Raw genomic sequence first — 18,363 nt, 5'->3', positions numbered from 1 at the left:
ATGATAAGGAAAACATTCTTAGATTATGCTTACAAAGTGAGAAGGTGGTTTCAAACGTTGGTTAGAAGCTGCAAAAGTTAAAACTTTTGATGAGTTGGAAGAGTTTTTACTTGTTCTTGAACAGTATCTTAAAGGAATTCCTGAACATATAAGAGCCTATTTGAGAGAGAGAGAGGTTGAAGAAACTTGACAAAGTTGCTACACTGAGTGAAGATTACAATATAATCAGTAGAAAACGTAATTACAATGTTAAGTACCAGAGTCAACAGGGCCCAGGTTTTAAGTCTTATCCAAATAACAGGAACAAATTTAATGGGAAACCTACAAGTGATGATACTACCAAGAGTACACAAGGTAATACAACTCAGCAAGCTAATGTGAAATCCTCATCCAGTTTTTCAAGACAATTACAGAAATCTAATGTTGTCTGTTTCAAGTGTGGAAGAGTAGGACACTACAGTCAAGAGTGTTACCGGAATCAACAGCAGTCAAAGCCAGTTGGTCAAGTTGTGAAAGGTGACCAGGTGAAACAAACTACGAAGAGCAGTGTGGGAAGAATCAGACTCCAGAGAAGAAGGAAACTAAACAAGCTTGAATGTTTATAGCAACCAGTGGAAATGTTACCTCAAGCAGTGAGTGGCTTCGCAGTGTGGAGGCTTTTAAGCCATATATCTATGAGGGTATGCTGTCAACTCAAGAAGGAAGTATGCAGGTACCAGTCAAGATATTACGTGATAACAGGGAGTAAACTGAGTGTGGTAGTACATGGTTCTCACCCTCAGTTGGAGAAGAGTCTCACAGGAGATTTAGTTATTTTGAAGGGTATAGGAATAGAGGAAGTAAACTACTATATGCCGCTTACACCTGTTATGTGAATTGGTGAGAGGAAATGTTGATTTTGCTGTAAAGGACTCACTGGCTGTGGAAGGTGTACATGTTCTGTTGGGGAATGAAGTTGGTGGTGTGCCATTTATTCCTTGTCCTGTAGTGACAGACAAACCATTGAGGATTAGTCCTACAGTAGAGTTGGAGAAGAATAACCACCACCTGTTTCCTAGTTGTGTAACTACCAGAAGTATGAAGAGGACTATGACTGCAAGTGAAGAAACTGAGGATTTACACACCCAAGAAGGATCAAGTGAAGGATCTTTGTGCTTAGAAGAATTATTCCAGGGAAGTGAAGTTTCCCATAATGCTGAACAAGAAGAGATTTCCCAAGAAGATGAAGAGAACGACGACAAAGAAGAAGAACCTGTTGTTCCTGAAGAGACTCCGAGTAGTCAAAGTGTTACTGAAGACAGTAGTGAAACTACTGTAGCTGAGTTAGTAGATATTGAGAATTCCACCCTTGAAGTTGGTCAAGTGACAAGAGAGAAGCTGATGGACTTGCAGAAGAAGGATGCATCGTTAACTGATTTGTTCTTCAGAGTTGTTGATCGGGAAGAGATGCACAAACTCCAACCTGTTACTATCTGAAGGAAGGTTTGCTGATGAGGAAGTATAGACCTACGATATACCAGGAGATGCTGTATGGGCGAATATCATCAAATTTGCTGTATGGGGCGAATATCATCAAATTTTGATTCCATATCCATTGAGAAAGCAAGTGGTTGCAGTAGCTCATGAGTCTGGACATATGGGAATCAGGAAGACTGTGGAGAAGATCATGAAATATTTTTTCTGGCCAGGACTTCACAAAGATGTTAGCAGGTTCTGTCGTGAGTGTCATACCTGCCAGACAGCTGGAAAACCAAATTTGACCATCAAGGAAGCGCCCCTACAACCTATAGAAGTTAGAGGAGAACCCTTTAGCAAAGTGATTATAGACATGGTTGGACCGCTGCCGAAGACAAAGAAGGGAAATGAGTATTTGTTAACATTAATGTGTCCTGTGACAAGATATCCAGAAGCAATCCCTGTTAGAAACATATCTGCCAAGATAGTTGCTGAAAAACTTGTGGAGTTTTTCTCAAAGTTTGGTATACCAGAAATAGTGCAAAGTGACAGAGGAACAAACTTTACTTCAAAGTTATTCCAGGATGTGATTGAATTTGTTAGGAGTGAAACAACAGTTATCCACTGCCTATCATCCAGAGACTCAAGGTGCCTTGGAAAGGTTCCACCAGACATTGAAAAGTATGCTGACAAAGTATTGTTCTGAGTCAGGAAGAGAATGGAGATGTTGGTTTACCATTAATGTTGTTTGAAGTTAGGAGTGCTTATCAAGAAAGTATGGGATGTTCACCTAATGAGATGATTTTTGGAAGAGAAATGAGAGGACCATTGAAGATTTTTGCTGAAAATTGGGAAGAAAATCAAGAGGAAAGCCAAGGAGAGTATGTGAAGAACTTAAGGAAAAGGTTGAAAGAGATTAGAAAATTCTCTTTAGAAAACTTGAAAATGAGTCAAGACAAAATGAAAAGGAGATTTGATGCTAAGACTAAGCTAAGAAGTTTTAGTGTTGGTCAACAAGTGTTAGTGTCAAGAGATTTTCCCACACTAATAAATTTCAAGGTCCTCACAAGACTATTCAGAAGTTAAGTGATAGAACTTATGTGATTGAAACACCAGAAAGAAGAAGACAAAGGAAGATAATGTGAACCTCTTGAAACCTTATTTCTCAGAAATTAAAATTGAAACTGTGTCAGTAACCCAAACAACTTTATCTACAGAAAAAAGATGATGATAGCTACGAATGGGAGCTGCAAGCAAGATGAATAATTCTTCAATTTTTGGAAAATTTGGAGGATAAACTGAAACATCTGAGTGTTGAACAAGGTGAAGACTTAATTGAAGTAATTAGAGGCTTTCCAGAAATGTTTACATTTGTGCCTAGGCCGTACTGATCTGACCAAGCATGAAATCAAGATTCAAGAAGATGGAAAACCTTTCAAGCAAAGAGCCTATCGCTTATCACCTTATCATCGAGATGTTTTGAAGAAGGAAGTTGAGTATTTGCTGCAACATGGATTAGCAGAACCCAGTTCAAGTCACTTCAGTTCTCCATGTGTGTTAGTGAAGAAACCAGATGGTTCATTTAGAATGTGTACTGATTATAGGAAGCTGGATTCTATCAGTGTGGCTGATAATTATCCTTTGCCTCTTATAGATCAGTTACTTGATAATATTGGGCAAGCCAAGTTTGTTTCCAAGATAGACTTGTTGAAAGGGTATTATCAAATTCCCTTAGATGAGAATGCCAAGTTGCTGTCAGCTTTTATTACCTCATTTGGACTGTATCAGTATACTGTTCTGCCGTTTGGTCTGATGAATGCACCCGCAACATTTCAAAAAGTAATGGATCAACTGCTAGGATCGATAGAAGGAGTAGGTGTATACCTAGACGACATTGTGATTTACTCTACAACGTGGGAAGAGCATCTGAAGATTCTGAGGAAAGTTTTCAAGGAACTACAAGAAGCAGGATTAACAGTCAACCTAGAGAAGAGTGAGTTTGGAAAGGCAACTGTGCAGTATCTTGGGTTTGAAGTTGGGAAAGGCGTTCTTGCTCCAGTAAATCCTAATGTAGAAGGTATCCGTAAGGCTACCCCACCTTACTACCAGAAAACAGCTACAGAGATTTTGAGGCATGGCTGGATTCTATCGTCATTTCTGCCCAAATTTCTCAGCCGTAGTAGCTCCCTTGACAGACTTAACTAGTCCCAAAGCTAAGTTTGTTTGGACTTCAGAGTTTCAAGAATCCTTTGAGAAGGTAAAAGCCATTTTAACTTCAAGACCAGTACTTCAAGCTCCAGACTTCGACAAGAAATTTGTGATACAAGTCGATGTGTCGGACTGTGGTGTTGGAGCTGTTCTACTTCAAGAAGATGAAAATAATATCTACCATCCTGTGTGCTTCATGTCTACAAAATTGAAAAAACATCAGAAAGTATACTCAACAATCGAGAAGGAAACTTTAGCCTTGATCACAGCATTGAAAAAATTTTGAAGTGTATGTGAATAGAACTAAGAATGAAGAAATTTTAGTGTTGTCTGATCACAATTCACTATCATTTATCCAGAGAATGAAAAACCATAATCAAAAACTGACCAGGTGGTCTTTGTGCCTGCAACAGTATAACTTAAGAGTGCAGCACATTAGTGGCAAAAACAATGTAGTTGCTGATTATTTATCTCGTTGCAAATCGTATTATATATTGCTACTTTTAAAATGCATATATCTCCTCTGTGACTGTATAAAATGTTATGTAGAATTGTGCAACATTTTTTCAGATTCCTAGATAGCTTAGAGATTGGATGTTTTAAATGTGTTCAGATTTCGCATAACATAATGTAAAAGAATATATATATAATGTAGAATGTAAAAAAGAGAGAGATTTTCTTTGTCCGTTCGAAACTACGATTGTTTCCCTATTATGTCAGCACTGTGAGATTAGAGGAACTGCGAGATCCATTTGCTTTCCTAATCTGTCAAAACGTTTGATAAGCGAGCTCAAGACTTCATTTGTTTTGAGAATCTGTCATCATGTAAGATAAGGGCTTTTCCTTCGTCTCAATCGGGTATGAACATTATTGTATACTGGTCTTGTACGCGTATGTCTTTGCCGAGTGCCACTTGCAGATTACACATTTTGTATAAAAAGTTGCGTAAGATTTCGAAGCTTCTGGAAGCATTTGTGCCAAAAACGTTTTGTGTCATCTCCTCAGTCCAGTTTCCACAAGGGAGAAGAATTTCATTAGGTCTTAGATTCTCGAGGCGTTAACATCTCTCTCTCTCCCTCTCTCTCCATCGCATAGCACTTTTGATCTTAAAGTAACATAACGATTTCATACTTATAAACTGGTCACTCATAATCTGTAAATTTCAGATTTTATATTTCTTAGAGTTTATTTAGTGTTAAATAGTGTTTTTGTGGAATCTGAACAAACATTGTTTTGTAATGGCGCCTGGTTTTTGGTAAAGTGAAACAAGCCTGCAGCAAAGGAAGAAATTGGTATACCAAAAAGGTAAAGTGTGTTATATTTTTATTAGTTGCAACTAATATCTAATGGTTATGATGGTTTGGTTAACTAATAACTGATAGGAACAGTGGTTTGGTAAAAACTGATGGTCACAATGTTTTGAGTGAAAAGATTTACACTTTTACACATTGCAAATTTTTGTGTTTTGTGTTTGTTTCATTTTGTGCATTTTTTCATTTTCTTATTGAAGTGTGCCTTTTTGTTTTATATTTTCATTTACATTCACAATTTAATTGACTTAGTTGTTTTCATTGCTTAATCATTGCACATTTAATTAAATTTAACACTTGTGAATTAATTTGCATTTACTTAGAATTCTTTTCAAGTTTTATTGTTGTTTAGCACTTGTGAATTAATTTCAAATTTTCAATTATTGCCTAACACTTTTGAATTTCAATTGAATTAATTTTCTTGAATTTTGTGATAAATTAATTTTGATTTAATTTTGCTTAATTGATTCAAGAGTTAATTAAACTTTACTTTGTTTTCAAGTAACAGTAATTTTCCCTGATATTGTGAATTTCACTTATAAACTTTGAGTTTAATAATAAATTTTTATATTTAAAATTTTTATAAGTGTTTTCATTTATAACCAGTATATTTGCCTTTGATTATAGTGATGTTAGGTAGAAACATAGAGTGTTAATTGATCGGCTTTCCTTCAATTTACTTGAAGTGACTTAGAATCAGGGAAGTACTTAGACTTTTGAAATCAGGGAAATACTTAGACTTTTAAAGTTGTTGATGGAGTGATGCCCTTTGATTAATTTAATTGCTTACAAGATTACCTCACACCTGTTTTGATGAACTTAGTCTGATTTTCTGCAATACTGGTAAGTTGTTAAGGGATCACTGTTGCCTTTAGAGTATTCAGTCGTTTAATACCTGTGATGAGGGTTCAGGTGTCTGGCTTTTGTGAGGTAACAATAAATGAATGGTAAGTGTAGTAACCAGATACTTGGCACTTCGTAACATGTAGTAATGGTGCCCAGAGACCAGGGAAAGCAGATTTCATTATCACTCTAGTGTATTCTGGTGGTTTTAGGGAGATATTTTGTTATGAGAGTGACCATATAAGTTTGTTTTGCATTTATTGTATTGAGTTGTAAGTTGATAACTTAGAGGAAAATGGCTCAGTTCAAGGTTCAGGAATTTTTAGCAGCCCCTTCCATCCAAGTTTTGTCTGAAACGACTCTGACTAAGGCACAGTGGAGCGCTTTAGCAATGGCATGTGGTGGTTATGTGTCTACTAGTATGGTAAAGTAACAAATAAGATGTATTGCTATGGAATCATTGATAAACTCTGGTAGGATAACTGATGAAGATGAATTAGAATTGGCTCAAGAGTTGTTGAATGTAGCACGTGCTGATCTCATAAATAAGCAAGCAGAAAAGAAAGAGAAAAGTGATGCAGAGTTAGAGCTTAAACGCATTGAAGCAGAAGAGAATTTGATTAAGTTGAAAATGCATGCTGAAAGAGAGAGAATGCAAGCTGAAAAAGAAAGAACAGACAGGGAAAAACAAGAAAGAAGAGAAAGAGAAGAAGAAAAAGCAGCAGAAGAGGAAAGAGAAATCGCAAGACATGAAAGGGAAATGGAATTAATAAGAGCTAGATCCACATTACCTGTAACACCGTCTAACCCTAACCAAGGTAATCAAGACCCTGTATTTGATGTAGTAAGAGTACAGAAGTTAATCCCTAAGTTTACTGAAGAAGCTCCAGATGAGTTTTTTGATCACTTTGAGAAAGTGGCTTCAGGTATGGGATGGCCAGAAGATAAATGGTCAGTTTTGCTACAAAGTGTTTTGATTGGTAAAGGGAGAAGTGCTTATCTAGCCTTAACAGCTGATCAGTGTAAAGACTACAAGGTACTTAAACTCAGTATGCTACAAGTTTACCAGATTACCCCAGAGTACTACAATGAAAGATTCAGAAATTTAAGAAAAGATGAGAAGGAAACATTCTTAGATTATGCTTACAAAGTGAGAAGGTGTTTCAAACGTTGGTTAGAAGCTGCAAAAGTTAAAACTTTTGATGAGTTGGAAGAGTTACTTGTTCTTGAACAGTATCCTAAAGGAATTCCTGAACATATAAGAGCCTATTTGAGAGAGAGAGGTGAAGAAACTTGACAAAGCTGCTATTCTGAGTGAAGATTACAATATAATCAGTAGTAAACGTAATTACAATGTCAAGTACCAGAGTTAACAGCGCCCAGGTTTTAAGTCTTATCCAAATAACAGGAACAAATTTAATGGGAAACCTACAAGTGATACTACCAAGAGTACACAAGGTAATACAACTCAGCAAGCTAATGTGAAATCCTCATCCAGTTTTTCAAGACAGTTACAGAAACCTAGTGTTGTCTGTTTCAAGTGTGGAAGAGTAGGACACTGCAGTCAAGAGTGTTACCGGAATCAACAGCAGTCAAAGCCAGTTGGTCAAGTTGTGAAACCGATGACCAGGTGAATCAAACTACGAAGAGCAGTGGGGGAAAGAATCAGACTCCAGAGAAGAAGGAAACTAAACAAGCTGAATGTTTAGCAACCAGTGGAAATGTTACCTCAAGCAGTGAGTGGCTTAGCAGTTTGGAGGCTTTTAAGCCATATATCTATGAGGGTATGCTGTCAACTCAAGAAGGAAGTATGCAGGTACTAGTCAAGATATTACGTGGTACAGGGAGTAACCATAATGTGGTAGTACGTGGTTCTCACCCTCAGTTGGAGAAGAGTCTCACAGGAGATTCAGTTATTTTGAAGAGTATAGGAGGAGAGGAAGTAACTCCTATATGCCGCTTACACCTGTCATGTGAATTGGTGACAGGAAATGTTGATTTGCTGTAAAGGACTCACTGGCTGTGGAAGATGTACATGTTTCTGTTGGGGAATGAAGTTGGTGGTTGTGCCATTTATTCCTTGTCCTGTAGTGACAGACAAACCATTAAGGATTAGTCCTACAGTAGAGTTGGAGAAGAATAACCCCCACCTGTTTCCTAGTTGTGTAACTACCAGAAGTATTAAGAGGAATACGACTGCAAGTGAAGAAACTGAGGATTTACACACCCAAGAAGGATCAAGTGAAGGATCTTTGTGCTTAGAAGAATTATTCCAGGGAAGTGAAGTTTCCCATAGTGCTGAACAAGAAGAGATTTCCCAAGAAGATGAAGAAGACGACGACGAGAAGAAGAACCCTGTTGTTCCTGAAGCGACTCCGAGTAGTCAAAGTGTTACTGAAGACAGTAGTGAAACTACTGTAGCTGAGTAGTAGATATTGAGAATTCCACCCTTGAAGTTAGTCAAGTGACAAGAGAGAAGCTGATGGACTTGCAGAAGAAGGATGCATCGTTAACTGATTTGTTCTTCAGAGTTTGTTGATCGAGAAGAGATGCAACAAACTCCTACCTGTTACTATCTGAAGGAAGGTTTTGCTGATAAGGAAGTGAAGTTTCCCATACTGCTGAACAAGAGAGATTTCCCAAGAAGATGAAGAAGACGACGACGAAGAAGAAGAACCTGTTGTTCCTGAAGCGACTCCGAGTAGTCAAAGTGTTACTGAAGACAGTAGTGAAACTACTGTAGCTGAGTTAGTAGATATTGAGAATTCCACCCTTGAAGTTAGTCAAGTGACAAGAGAGAAGCTGATGGACTTGCAGAAGAAGGATGCATCGTTAACTGATTTGTTCTTCAGAGTTGTTGATCGAGAAGAGATGCAACAAACTCCTACCTGTTACTATCTGAAGGAAGGTTTGCTGATAAGGAAGTGAAGTTTCCCATACTGCTGAACAAGAAGAGATTTCCCAAGAAGATGAAGAAGACGACGACGAAGAAGAAGAACCTGTTGTTCCTGAAGCGACTCCGAGTAGTCAAAGTGTTACTGAAGACAGTAGTGAAACTACTGTAGCTGAGTTAGTAGATATTGAGAATTCCACCCTTGAAGTTAGTCAAGTGACAAGAGAGAAGCTGATGGACTTGCAGAAGAAGGATGCATCGTTAACTGATTTGTTCTTCAGAGTTGTTGATCGAGAAGAGATGCAACAAACTCCTACCTGTTACTATCTGAAGGAAGGTTTGCTGATAAGGAAGTGAAGTTTCCCATACTGCTGAACAAGAAGAGATTTCCCAAGAAGATGAAGAAGACGACGACGAAGAAGAAGAACCTGTTGTTCCTGAAGCGACTCCGAGTAGTCAAAAGTGTTTTACTGAAGACAGTAGTGAAACTACTGTAGCTGAGTTAGTAGATATTGAGAATTCCACCCTTGAAGTTAGTCAAGTGACAAGAGAGAAGCTGATGGACTTGCAGAAGAAGGATGCATCGTTAACTGATTTGTTCTTCAGAGTTGTTGATCGAGAAGAGATGCAACAAACTCCTACCTGTTACTATCTGAAGGAAGGTTTGCTGATAAGGAAGTGAAGTTTCCCATACTGCTGAACAAGAAGAGATTTCCCAAGAAGATGAAGAAGACGACGACGAAGAAGAAGAACCTGTTGTTCCTGAAGCGACTCCGAGTAGTCAGTGTTACTGAAGACAGTAGTGAAACTACTGTAGCTGAGTTAGTAGATATTGAGAATTCCACCCTTGAAGTTAGTCAAGTGACAAGAGAGAAGCTGATGGACTTGCAGAAGAAGGATGCAATGGTTAACTGATTTGTTCTTCAGAGTTGTTTGATCGAGAAGAGATGCAACAAACTCCTACCTGTTACTATCTGAAGGAAGGTTTGCTGATAAGGAAGTATAGACCTACAGATATACCAGGAGATGCTGTATGGGGCGAATATCATCAAATTTTGATTCCATATCCATTGAGAAAGCAAGTGGTTGCAGTAGCTCATGAGTCTGGACATATGGGAATCAGGAAGACTGTGGAGAAGATCATGAAATATTTTTTCTGGCCTGGACTTCACAAAGATGTTAGCAGGTTCTGTCATGAGTGTCATACCTGCCAGATAGCTGGAAAACCGAATGAAACCATCAATCAAGAAAGCCCCCCCCCCCCTCCCTCCCCCCCCCCCCCCTACAACCTATAGAAAGTTAGAGGAGAACCCTTTAGCAAAGTGATTATAGACATGGTAGGACCGCTGCCGAAGACAAAGAAAGGAAATGAGTATTTGTTAACATTAATGTGTCCTGTGACAAGATATCCAGGAGCAATCCCTGTTAGAAACATATCTGCCAAGATAGTTGCTGAAAAACTTGTGGAGTTTTTCTCAAAGTTTGGTATACCAGAAATAGTGCAAAGTGACAGAGGAACAAACTTTACTTCAAAGTTATTCCAGGATGTGATGAATTTGTTAGGAGTGAAACAACAGTTATCCACTGCCTATCATCCAGAGACTCAAGGTGCCTTGGAAAGGTTCCACCAGACATTGAAAAGTATGCTGACAGAGTATTGTTCTGAGTCAGGAAGAGAATGGGATGTTGGTTTACCATTAATGTTGTTTGAAGTTAGGAGTGCTTATCAAGAAAGTATGGGATGTTCACCTAATGCCAAGGAGAGTATGTAAAGAACTTAAGGAAAAGGTTGAAAGAGATTAGAAAATTCTCTTTAGAAAACTTGAAAATGAGTCAAGACAAAATGAAAAGGAGATTTGATGCTAAGACTAAGCTAAGAAGTTTTAGTGTTGGTCAACAAGTGTTAGTGTTCTTAACTGTCAAGAGATTTCCCTCACTAATAAATTTCAAGGTCCTTACAAGATTATTCAGAAGTTAAGTGATAGAACTTATGTGATTGAAACACCAGAAAGAAGAAGAAGACAAAGGAAGATACATGTGAACCTCTTGAAACCTTATTTCTCAGAAATTAAAATTGAAACTGTGTCAGTAACCCAAACAACTTTATCTACAGAAGATGATGATGGCTACGAATTGGGAGCTGCAAGCAAGATGAATAATTCTTCAATTTTGGAAAATTTGGAGGATAAACTGAAACATCTGAGAGTTGAACAAGGTGAAGACTTAAGTGAAGTAATTAGAAGCTTTCCAGAAATTTTTACAGATGTGCCTAGGCATACTGATCTGACCAAGCATGAAATCAAGATTCAAGAAGATGAAAAACCTTTCAAGCAAAGAGCCTATCGCTTATCACCTTATCATTGAGATGTTTTGAAGAAGGAAGTTGAGTATTTGCTGCAACATGGATTAGCAGAACCCAGTTCAAGTCACTTCAGTTCTCCATGTGTGTTAGTGAAGAAACCAGATGGTTCATTTAGGATGTGTACTGATTATAGGAAGCTGGATTCTATCAGTGTGGCTGATAATTATCCTTTGCCTCTTATAGATCAGTTACTTGATAATATTGGGCAAGCCAAGTTTGTTTCCAAGATAGACTTGTTGAAAGGGTATTATCAAATTCCCTTAGATGAGAATGCCAAGTTGCTGTCAGCTTTTATTACTCCATTTGGACTGTATCAGTATACTGTTCTGCCGTTTGGTCTGATGAATGCACCCGCAACATTTCAACGAGTGATGGATCAACTGCTAGGATCGATAGAAGGAGTAGGTGTATACCTGGATGACATCGTGATTTACTCTACAACGTGGGAAGAACATCTGAAGATTCTGAGGAAAGTTTTCAAGAAACTACAAGAAGCCAGATTAACAGTCAACCTAGAGAAGAGTGGGTTTGGAAAGGCAACTGTGCAGTATCTTGGGTTTGAAGTTGGGAAAGGCCTTCTTGCTCCAGTAAATGCTAATGTAGAAGGTATCCGTAAGGCTAACCCACCTACTACCAGGAAACAGCTACAGAGATTTTTAGGCATGGATGGATTCTATCGTCGTTTCTGCCCAAATTTCTCAGCCGTAGTAGCTCCCTTGACAGACTTAACTAGTCCCAAAGCTAAGTTTGTTTGGACTCCAGAGTGTCAAGAATCCTTTGAGAAGGTAAAAGCCATTTTAACTTCAAGACCAGTACTTCAACCTCCAGACTTCGACAAGAAATTTGTGATACAAGTTGATGCGTCAGACTATGGTGTTGGAGCTGTTCTACTTCAAGAAGATGAAACTAATATTTACCATCCTGTGTGCTTCATGTCTACAAAATTGAAAAACATCAGAAAGTATACTCGACAATCGAGAAGGAAACTTTAGCCTTAATCACAGCATTGAAAAAATTTGAAGTGTATGTGAATAGACCTAGGAATGAAGAAATTTTAGTGTTGTCTGATCACAATCCACTATCATTTATCCAGAGAATGAAAAACCATAATCAAAGACTGACCAGGTGGTTTTTGTGCCTGCAACAGTATAACTTAAGAGTGCAGCACATTAGTGGCAAAAACAATGTAGTTGCTGATTATTTATCTCGTTGCAAATCGTATTATATATTACTACTTTTAAAATGCATATATCTCCTCTGTGACTGTATAAAATGTTATGTAGAATTGTGCAACATTTTTTCAGATTCCTATATAGCTTAGAGATAGGATGTTTTAAATGTGTGTTCAGATTTCGCATAACATAATGTATAAGAATATAAATATAACGTAGAATGTAAAAAAGAGAGAGACTTTCTTTGTCCGTTCGAAACTACGATTGTTTCCCTATTATGTCAGCACTGTGAGATTAGAGGAACTGCGAGATCCGTTTGCTTTCCTATTCTGTCAACACGTTTGATAAGCGAGCTCAAGACTTCATTTGTGTTTTGAGAATCTCTCATCATGTAAGATAAGGGCTTTTCCTTCGTCTCGATCGGGTACGAACATTATTGTATACTGGTCTTGTATGCGTATGTCTTTGCCGAGTGCCACGTGCAGATTACACATTTTGTATAAAAAGTTGCGTAAGATTTCGAAGCTTCTGGAAGCATTTGTGCCAAAAACGTTTTGTGTCATCTCCTCAGTCCAGTTTCCACAAGGGAGAAGAATTTCATTAGATCTTTGATTCTCGAGGCGTTAACATCTCTCTCTTTCCCTCTCTCTCTATCGCATAGCACTTTTGATCTTAAAGTAACGTAACGATTTCATACTTATAAACTGGTCACTCGTAAACTGTAAATTTCAGATTTGATATTTCTTAGAGTTTATTTAGTGTTAATAGTGTTTTTGTGGAATCTGAACAAACATTGTTTCGTAACGGCGCCTGGTTTTTGGTAAAGTGAAACAAGCCTGCAGCAAAGAAAGAAATTGATAGGAACAGTGGTTTGGTAAAAACTGATGGTCACAATGTTTTGAGTGAAAAGATTTACACTTTTACACATTGCAAATTTTTGTTTTGTGTTTGTTTCATTTTGTGCATTTTCTCATTTTCTTATTGAAGTTTGCCTTTTTATTTTATATTTTCATTTACATTCACAATTTAATTGACTTAGTTGTTTTCATTGCTTAATCATTGCACATTTAATTAAATTTAACACTTGTGAATTAATTTGCATTTACTTAGAATTCTTTTCAAGTTTTATTGTTGTTTAGCACTTGTGAATTAATTTCAAATTTTCAATTATTTCCTAACACTTTTGAATTTCAATTGAATTAATTTTCTTGAATTTTGTGATAAATTAATTTTGATTTAATTTTACTTAATTGATTCAAGAATTAATTAAACTTTACTTTGTTTTCAAGTAACAGTAATTTTCCTTGATATTGTGAATTTCACTTATAAACTTTGAGTTTAATAATAAATTTTTGTATTTAAATTTTTTTTGTGTTTTCATTTATAACCAGTATATTTGCATTTGATTATATTGATGTTAGGTAGAAACATAGAGTGGTAATTGATTGGCTTTCCTTCAATTTACTTGAAGTGACTTAGAACCAGGGAAGTACTTAGACTTTTGAAATCAGGGAAATACTTAGACTTTTAAAGTTGTTGATGAAGTGATGCCCTTTGATTAATTTAATTACTTACAAAATTACCTCAAGCCTGTTTTGATGAACTTAGTCTGATTTTCTGCAATACTGGTAAGTTGTTAAGGGATCACTGTTGCCTTTAGAGTATTCAGTCGTTTAATACGTGTTATGAGGGTTCAGGTGTCTGGCTTTTGTGAGGTAACAATTGATGAATGGTAACCAGATACTTGGCACTTCGTAACAATATATACAGATTCCAGGTGAAGATATGTAAGGACATACCTACAGCAGGGTCCACAAAACGCATAAAAAAGGCCATAGTTTATTATCATGATATGTTTCTCACATGTCCTCTGTACGTCTTCAGTCTGTAAATATAACATAAAAATCGTTGAAATTCACTAAACCTATTTTACAAATAAACTTAAGAGAAAAAAATATCATTTAAAAAAATAATATAACTTAAAAGATTACAGTAAAAAAATTACCCAGTGCTCAGCAAACCATTCAAAGGAGAAGGAGAAGAACGAATGATCAAGATTTGACACCAACCCATGACTTCAGTTGTGGAAAATGCCCTTTGCTTATGTATGGCTTTTTCTATTATGTGCTTGGGGTATTTTAACAAGATAATAGAAAAAGCCATATATAAAGCAAAAAGAATTTTTTACAAACTCACAGAAAACAAAGAAAAGGAAAAATATGCAAACAAAATTATAATCCCTCACGTAAATAATTTATGAGAGATCATATAAATCTTAGGCTGACCCAACCCTTTCATCTTCACTTATCCGCATACATTGGGGTAATCCTTAATCACTCTTCAGCAGGAACCTGTTTCTAAAGTCATAGGTGTTTATGAAATCCCTTGTAGGGATTGTGATAAGTCATGCTATGGATTCGCAGGGAAATCCCTCTCAGAAAGATTAACTCAACATAAGCGCTCAGTTAGATATGGACAACATAGTTCGGTAATTTTCCATCATATAGATAACACGAACCATACCATGGATTGGAACTCATCCCGAATTTTATACAAGAGGAGCTTTTGATACAAATGTAAGATGGTAGAATCTTCACTGTTAAAACAACAAGGTAATAGGATCAACCTTTCCAATGGAGTCTGGGACTCTGACCATATAGAGAATATCTTCCTTAAGGCAATAATGAAGCGGATTAAGACAATTAACAGAACCAGCATTGGCTTAGTGGTGACCCCAGGCATCACCTAAGGGCATATCTCCCACTATATATTTTTCAAATGTAACTTCTGACATTTATTACTTGATAAGGGTGGAAGTCAGTCCACCGAAATATAGTCCTCAGCTTTAAATCAGAGTGTTTTAATGGGCCTTTTATGCTAGGCCTTTTATACTATATTATATATATATATATATATATATATATATATATATATATATATATATATATATATATATATCTTATATATGTATATAATATACACACTATATATACTATATATTTACAATAATTTAAGTAAGATGCGATAAAGAAAATACAAAAAGTTACATTGACTTTTTTTCAATAGTTCCATATACTGTTCAACTAAAATCAAACATTCTTGAAAACAATAGCACAGTTATATATTGCACACAAAAATTATACAGTATACAATAAGGATAACTTTAATTTACTTAAGCTGAAAGAATATAGTGTAGAATTGAAGGAAAACAAAGTGATGTTGTGAAATGTAAATATATATATATATATATATATATATATATATATATATATATATATATATATATATATATATATATATATAGATGTCAATTCCGAAAGTTGTAAAAAATGTGGGGGTATGAATAAGAGGAGTTATGACACCCTTAGAAACCAGCCCTCAGATTTCGAATTTTGACTAAATCCTTCCTTGGGGAGAGAAGTCTATGGTAAAAATTTGGTAGCCCTAGCTTTCATAGTCTTGGCATGCATAGTGAAGCAAAAACATAGGTGCCACATGTAGGGGCAAGGGCGGGCACTTGCTCCACCTGAAATCCTGAAAAAAATGTATATAATAACTCATATATATATATATATATATATATATATATATATATATATATATATATATATATATATATATATATATATATTGCCCCTATATGTGGCACCTATATTTTGCTTCACCATGCATACCAAGACTATGAAAGCTAGGACTACCAATTTTTTACTGTAGACTTCTCTCCCCAAGGAAGGATTTAGTCAAAATTCGAAATCTGAGGGCTGGTTTCTAAGGGTGTCATAACTCCTCTTATTCATACCCCCACATTTTTTACAACTTTCGGAGTTAACATCTCTGTACAAGTGTTTCTATAGTTAGTACCAATTTTAGCAGTTATGAGTTAGTGTCCACACCTCTCATCCACGGATCGCCACACTCCAGACCTGAGTTGACCTTCACTAAATTTGAGAATTTCTGCTCTTGACTGCATTAAATTTCACAAAATCACTTTCTTACTGCACATCTGGGATGTAAATTCTCGAGATGTATACTAGTACAGTGTTCGCCCTGGGTTTGTAGGGGGATGGATACTGGACCCACCCCATGAATAGCTAGAGTCTGCAAATAGTTGAAACTCCCATAAAAACGTTTAAAATTGCATATTTTGTAAGTTAAAACGCAAGAAAAGACCACTGAAAATTTTATACCTGCTTTTTTAAAATATTTTTATCACAAAAAGGGCATTTTATGATGAAATTGATAAAAAACAGGAATTTGTGGATATTTCTCATGGAAAAATACTGCAAGTAGGTGAATCTTCCGCAAATAATGGGGGTATATGTTCTAGAGAGAAATCCGCAAATCCAGGGTCCGCAAATAGGGGGCTCACTGTTTGCATTAGCCCCAGTTTTTTTTTTTTTTTTGTCATGCCCCTAAGTTAGATTGTGTAAGGTTGGGTTAGGTGAAGTTACTTTAGTTCAAAATATTACCAGATAAGTAACTTGGGCATGGGAAACATAACAAAATTATTTTCAAGAAGATTCTATGGTTAGTTGCTAAGATGTGGTGTTCCTGGTTTTATCAGGGAAGGTGCCTATACTCAGTTACAGTTTGGGTATATGTATCATAGATAGTTCATTCATTCTTGATTTTGATTTACAAACAGTCATATTTGTAGCATATTCTGCAGCTCCCTTATTCAATTGTTTTAGTTACAGAATAGTCCTGTTCAGTTCTTTTTCATATAACTAACATTCTGTCAGTGATTCTCTACCATTTTTGTAATTTTGAGCCGTGAATCTTGAATTCACTACCATCTGCCCTAACTGTGATTCACTACCATCTACCCTAACTGCGATTCACTACTGTCACCCCTGACTGTGATTCACTACCCTCCTCCATTACTGCGATTCACTACCATCCTCCCTGACCGTTATTCACTACCATTTGCCCTAACAGCAATTCACTACCACCTTCCTTAACTGAGATTCACACCATCCACCCTAACTGTGATTCACTACCATCCTCCCTAATTGCAGTTCACAGCCATCCTCCCTAGCTGCGATTCACTACTGTCCTTCCTGACTATGATTCACTAGCCACCTCCCTAACTGAAATTCACAACCATCCTCCCTAACTGCGATTGGCTACCATCCTCCCTGACTGTGATTCACTACCATCTACCCTAATTGCAATTCGCTACCACCTACCTTAACTGAGATTCACTACCATCCTCCCTAACTGTAATCCACTACCATCTGCCCTAACTGCGATTCACTACCATCCTTCCTAACTGTTATTCACTATCATCCTTCCTAATTGTGATTCACTAGCATCTAACCTAACTACAATTCACTACCTTCTGCCCTAACTGTGACTCACTATCACCTTCCCTAACTGCAATTCACTACAATCTACCCTAACTGTGATTCACTGCCATCTGTCCCAACTGCGATTCATTACCCTCTACCCTAACTGTGATTCACTACTGTCTCCTACAGCCTGACAGCATAGATGATCGAAGAGGGGGACACATACACAATATACAGAAAAAAGACGCCGCCGCAGCAGCAGAGGACGTGGACGAATCCAGCCTGGTGTTATTTCCTCCGAAGATTTGGAAAGAACGCCAGAAACTGCAGAGTTCCCTGTGTGTTCACAAAAAATCTAGAGGGCAGCCACCCATAAAAGCAGTGGCTGTGAAGAACTGGGAATTCCAACCAGTGGGATTTTTCATTCACAACAGGATCTTGGGGCATTGGATGCTGGTAGACATGTGAACCATTTTTTGGGCATTGGTTTCAAAGCGACCTGCAATTACTTTTTTTTTTAATGAACTTTTCAACCCATTCCAAATTCCTTATTTCAATGGCCAATAAACTACTATTTTGTTTTGACTTATTGCGAAGAAGCCAGAACAATTAATGACACTGATGTGTTTTCTGTTGATCAATTTGGCTTCTGTGTTCTGGTCTGCGAACAGGAAAATTTAGTTTTACAATACAAGAGCATAAGGAAAGCTGGTAAGGAAATGCTTCTTTGTAGTAACACTAGGAATGGTTTACATGAAATGATTCGTCAAGAGGGCATCAAGTGCAGGATTCACAGACTCGCAAGCAAACCTAGGGATATGGAGGAAAA

This window comes from Macrobrachium nipponense, chromosome 30 (assembly GCF_015104395.2).
Source record: "Macrobrachium nipponense isolate FS-2020 chromosome 30, ASM1510439v2, whole genome shotgun sequence".
In the NCBI taxonomy this organism is placed as follows: domain Eukaryota; kingdom Metazoa; phylum Arthropoda; class Malacostraca; order Decapoda; family Palaemonidae; genus Macrobrachium; species Macrobrachium nipponense.
This window is presented reverse-complemented; position numbering follows the sequence as displayed.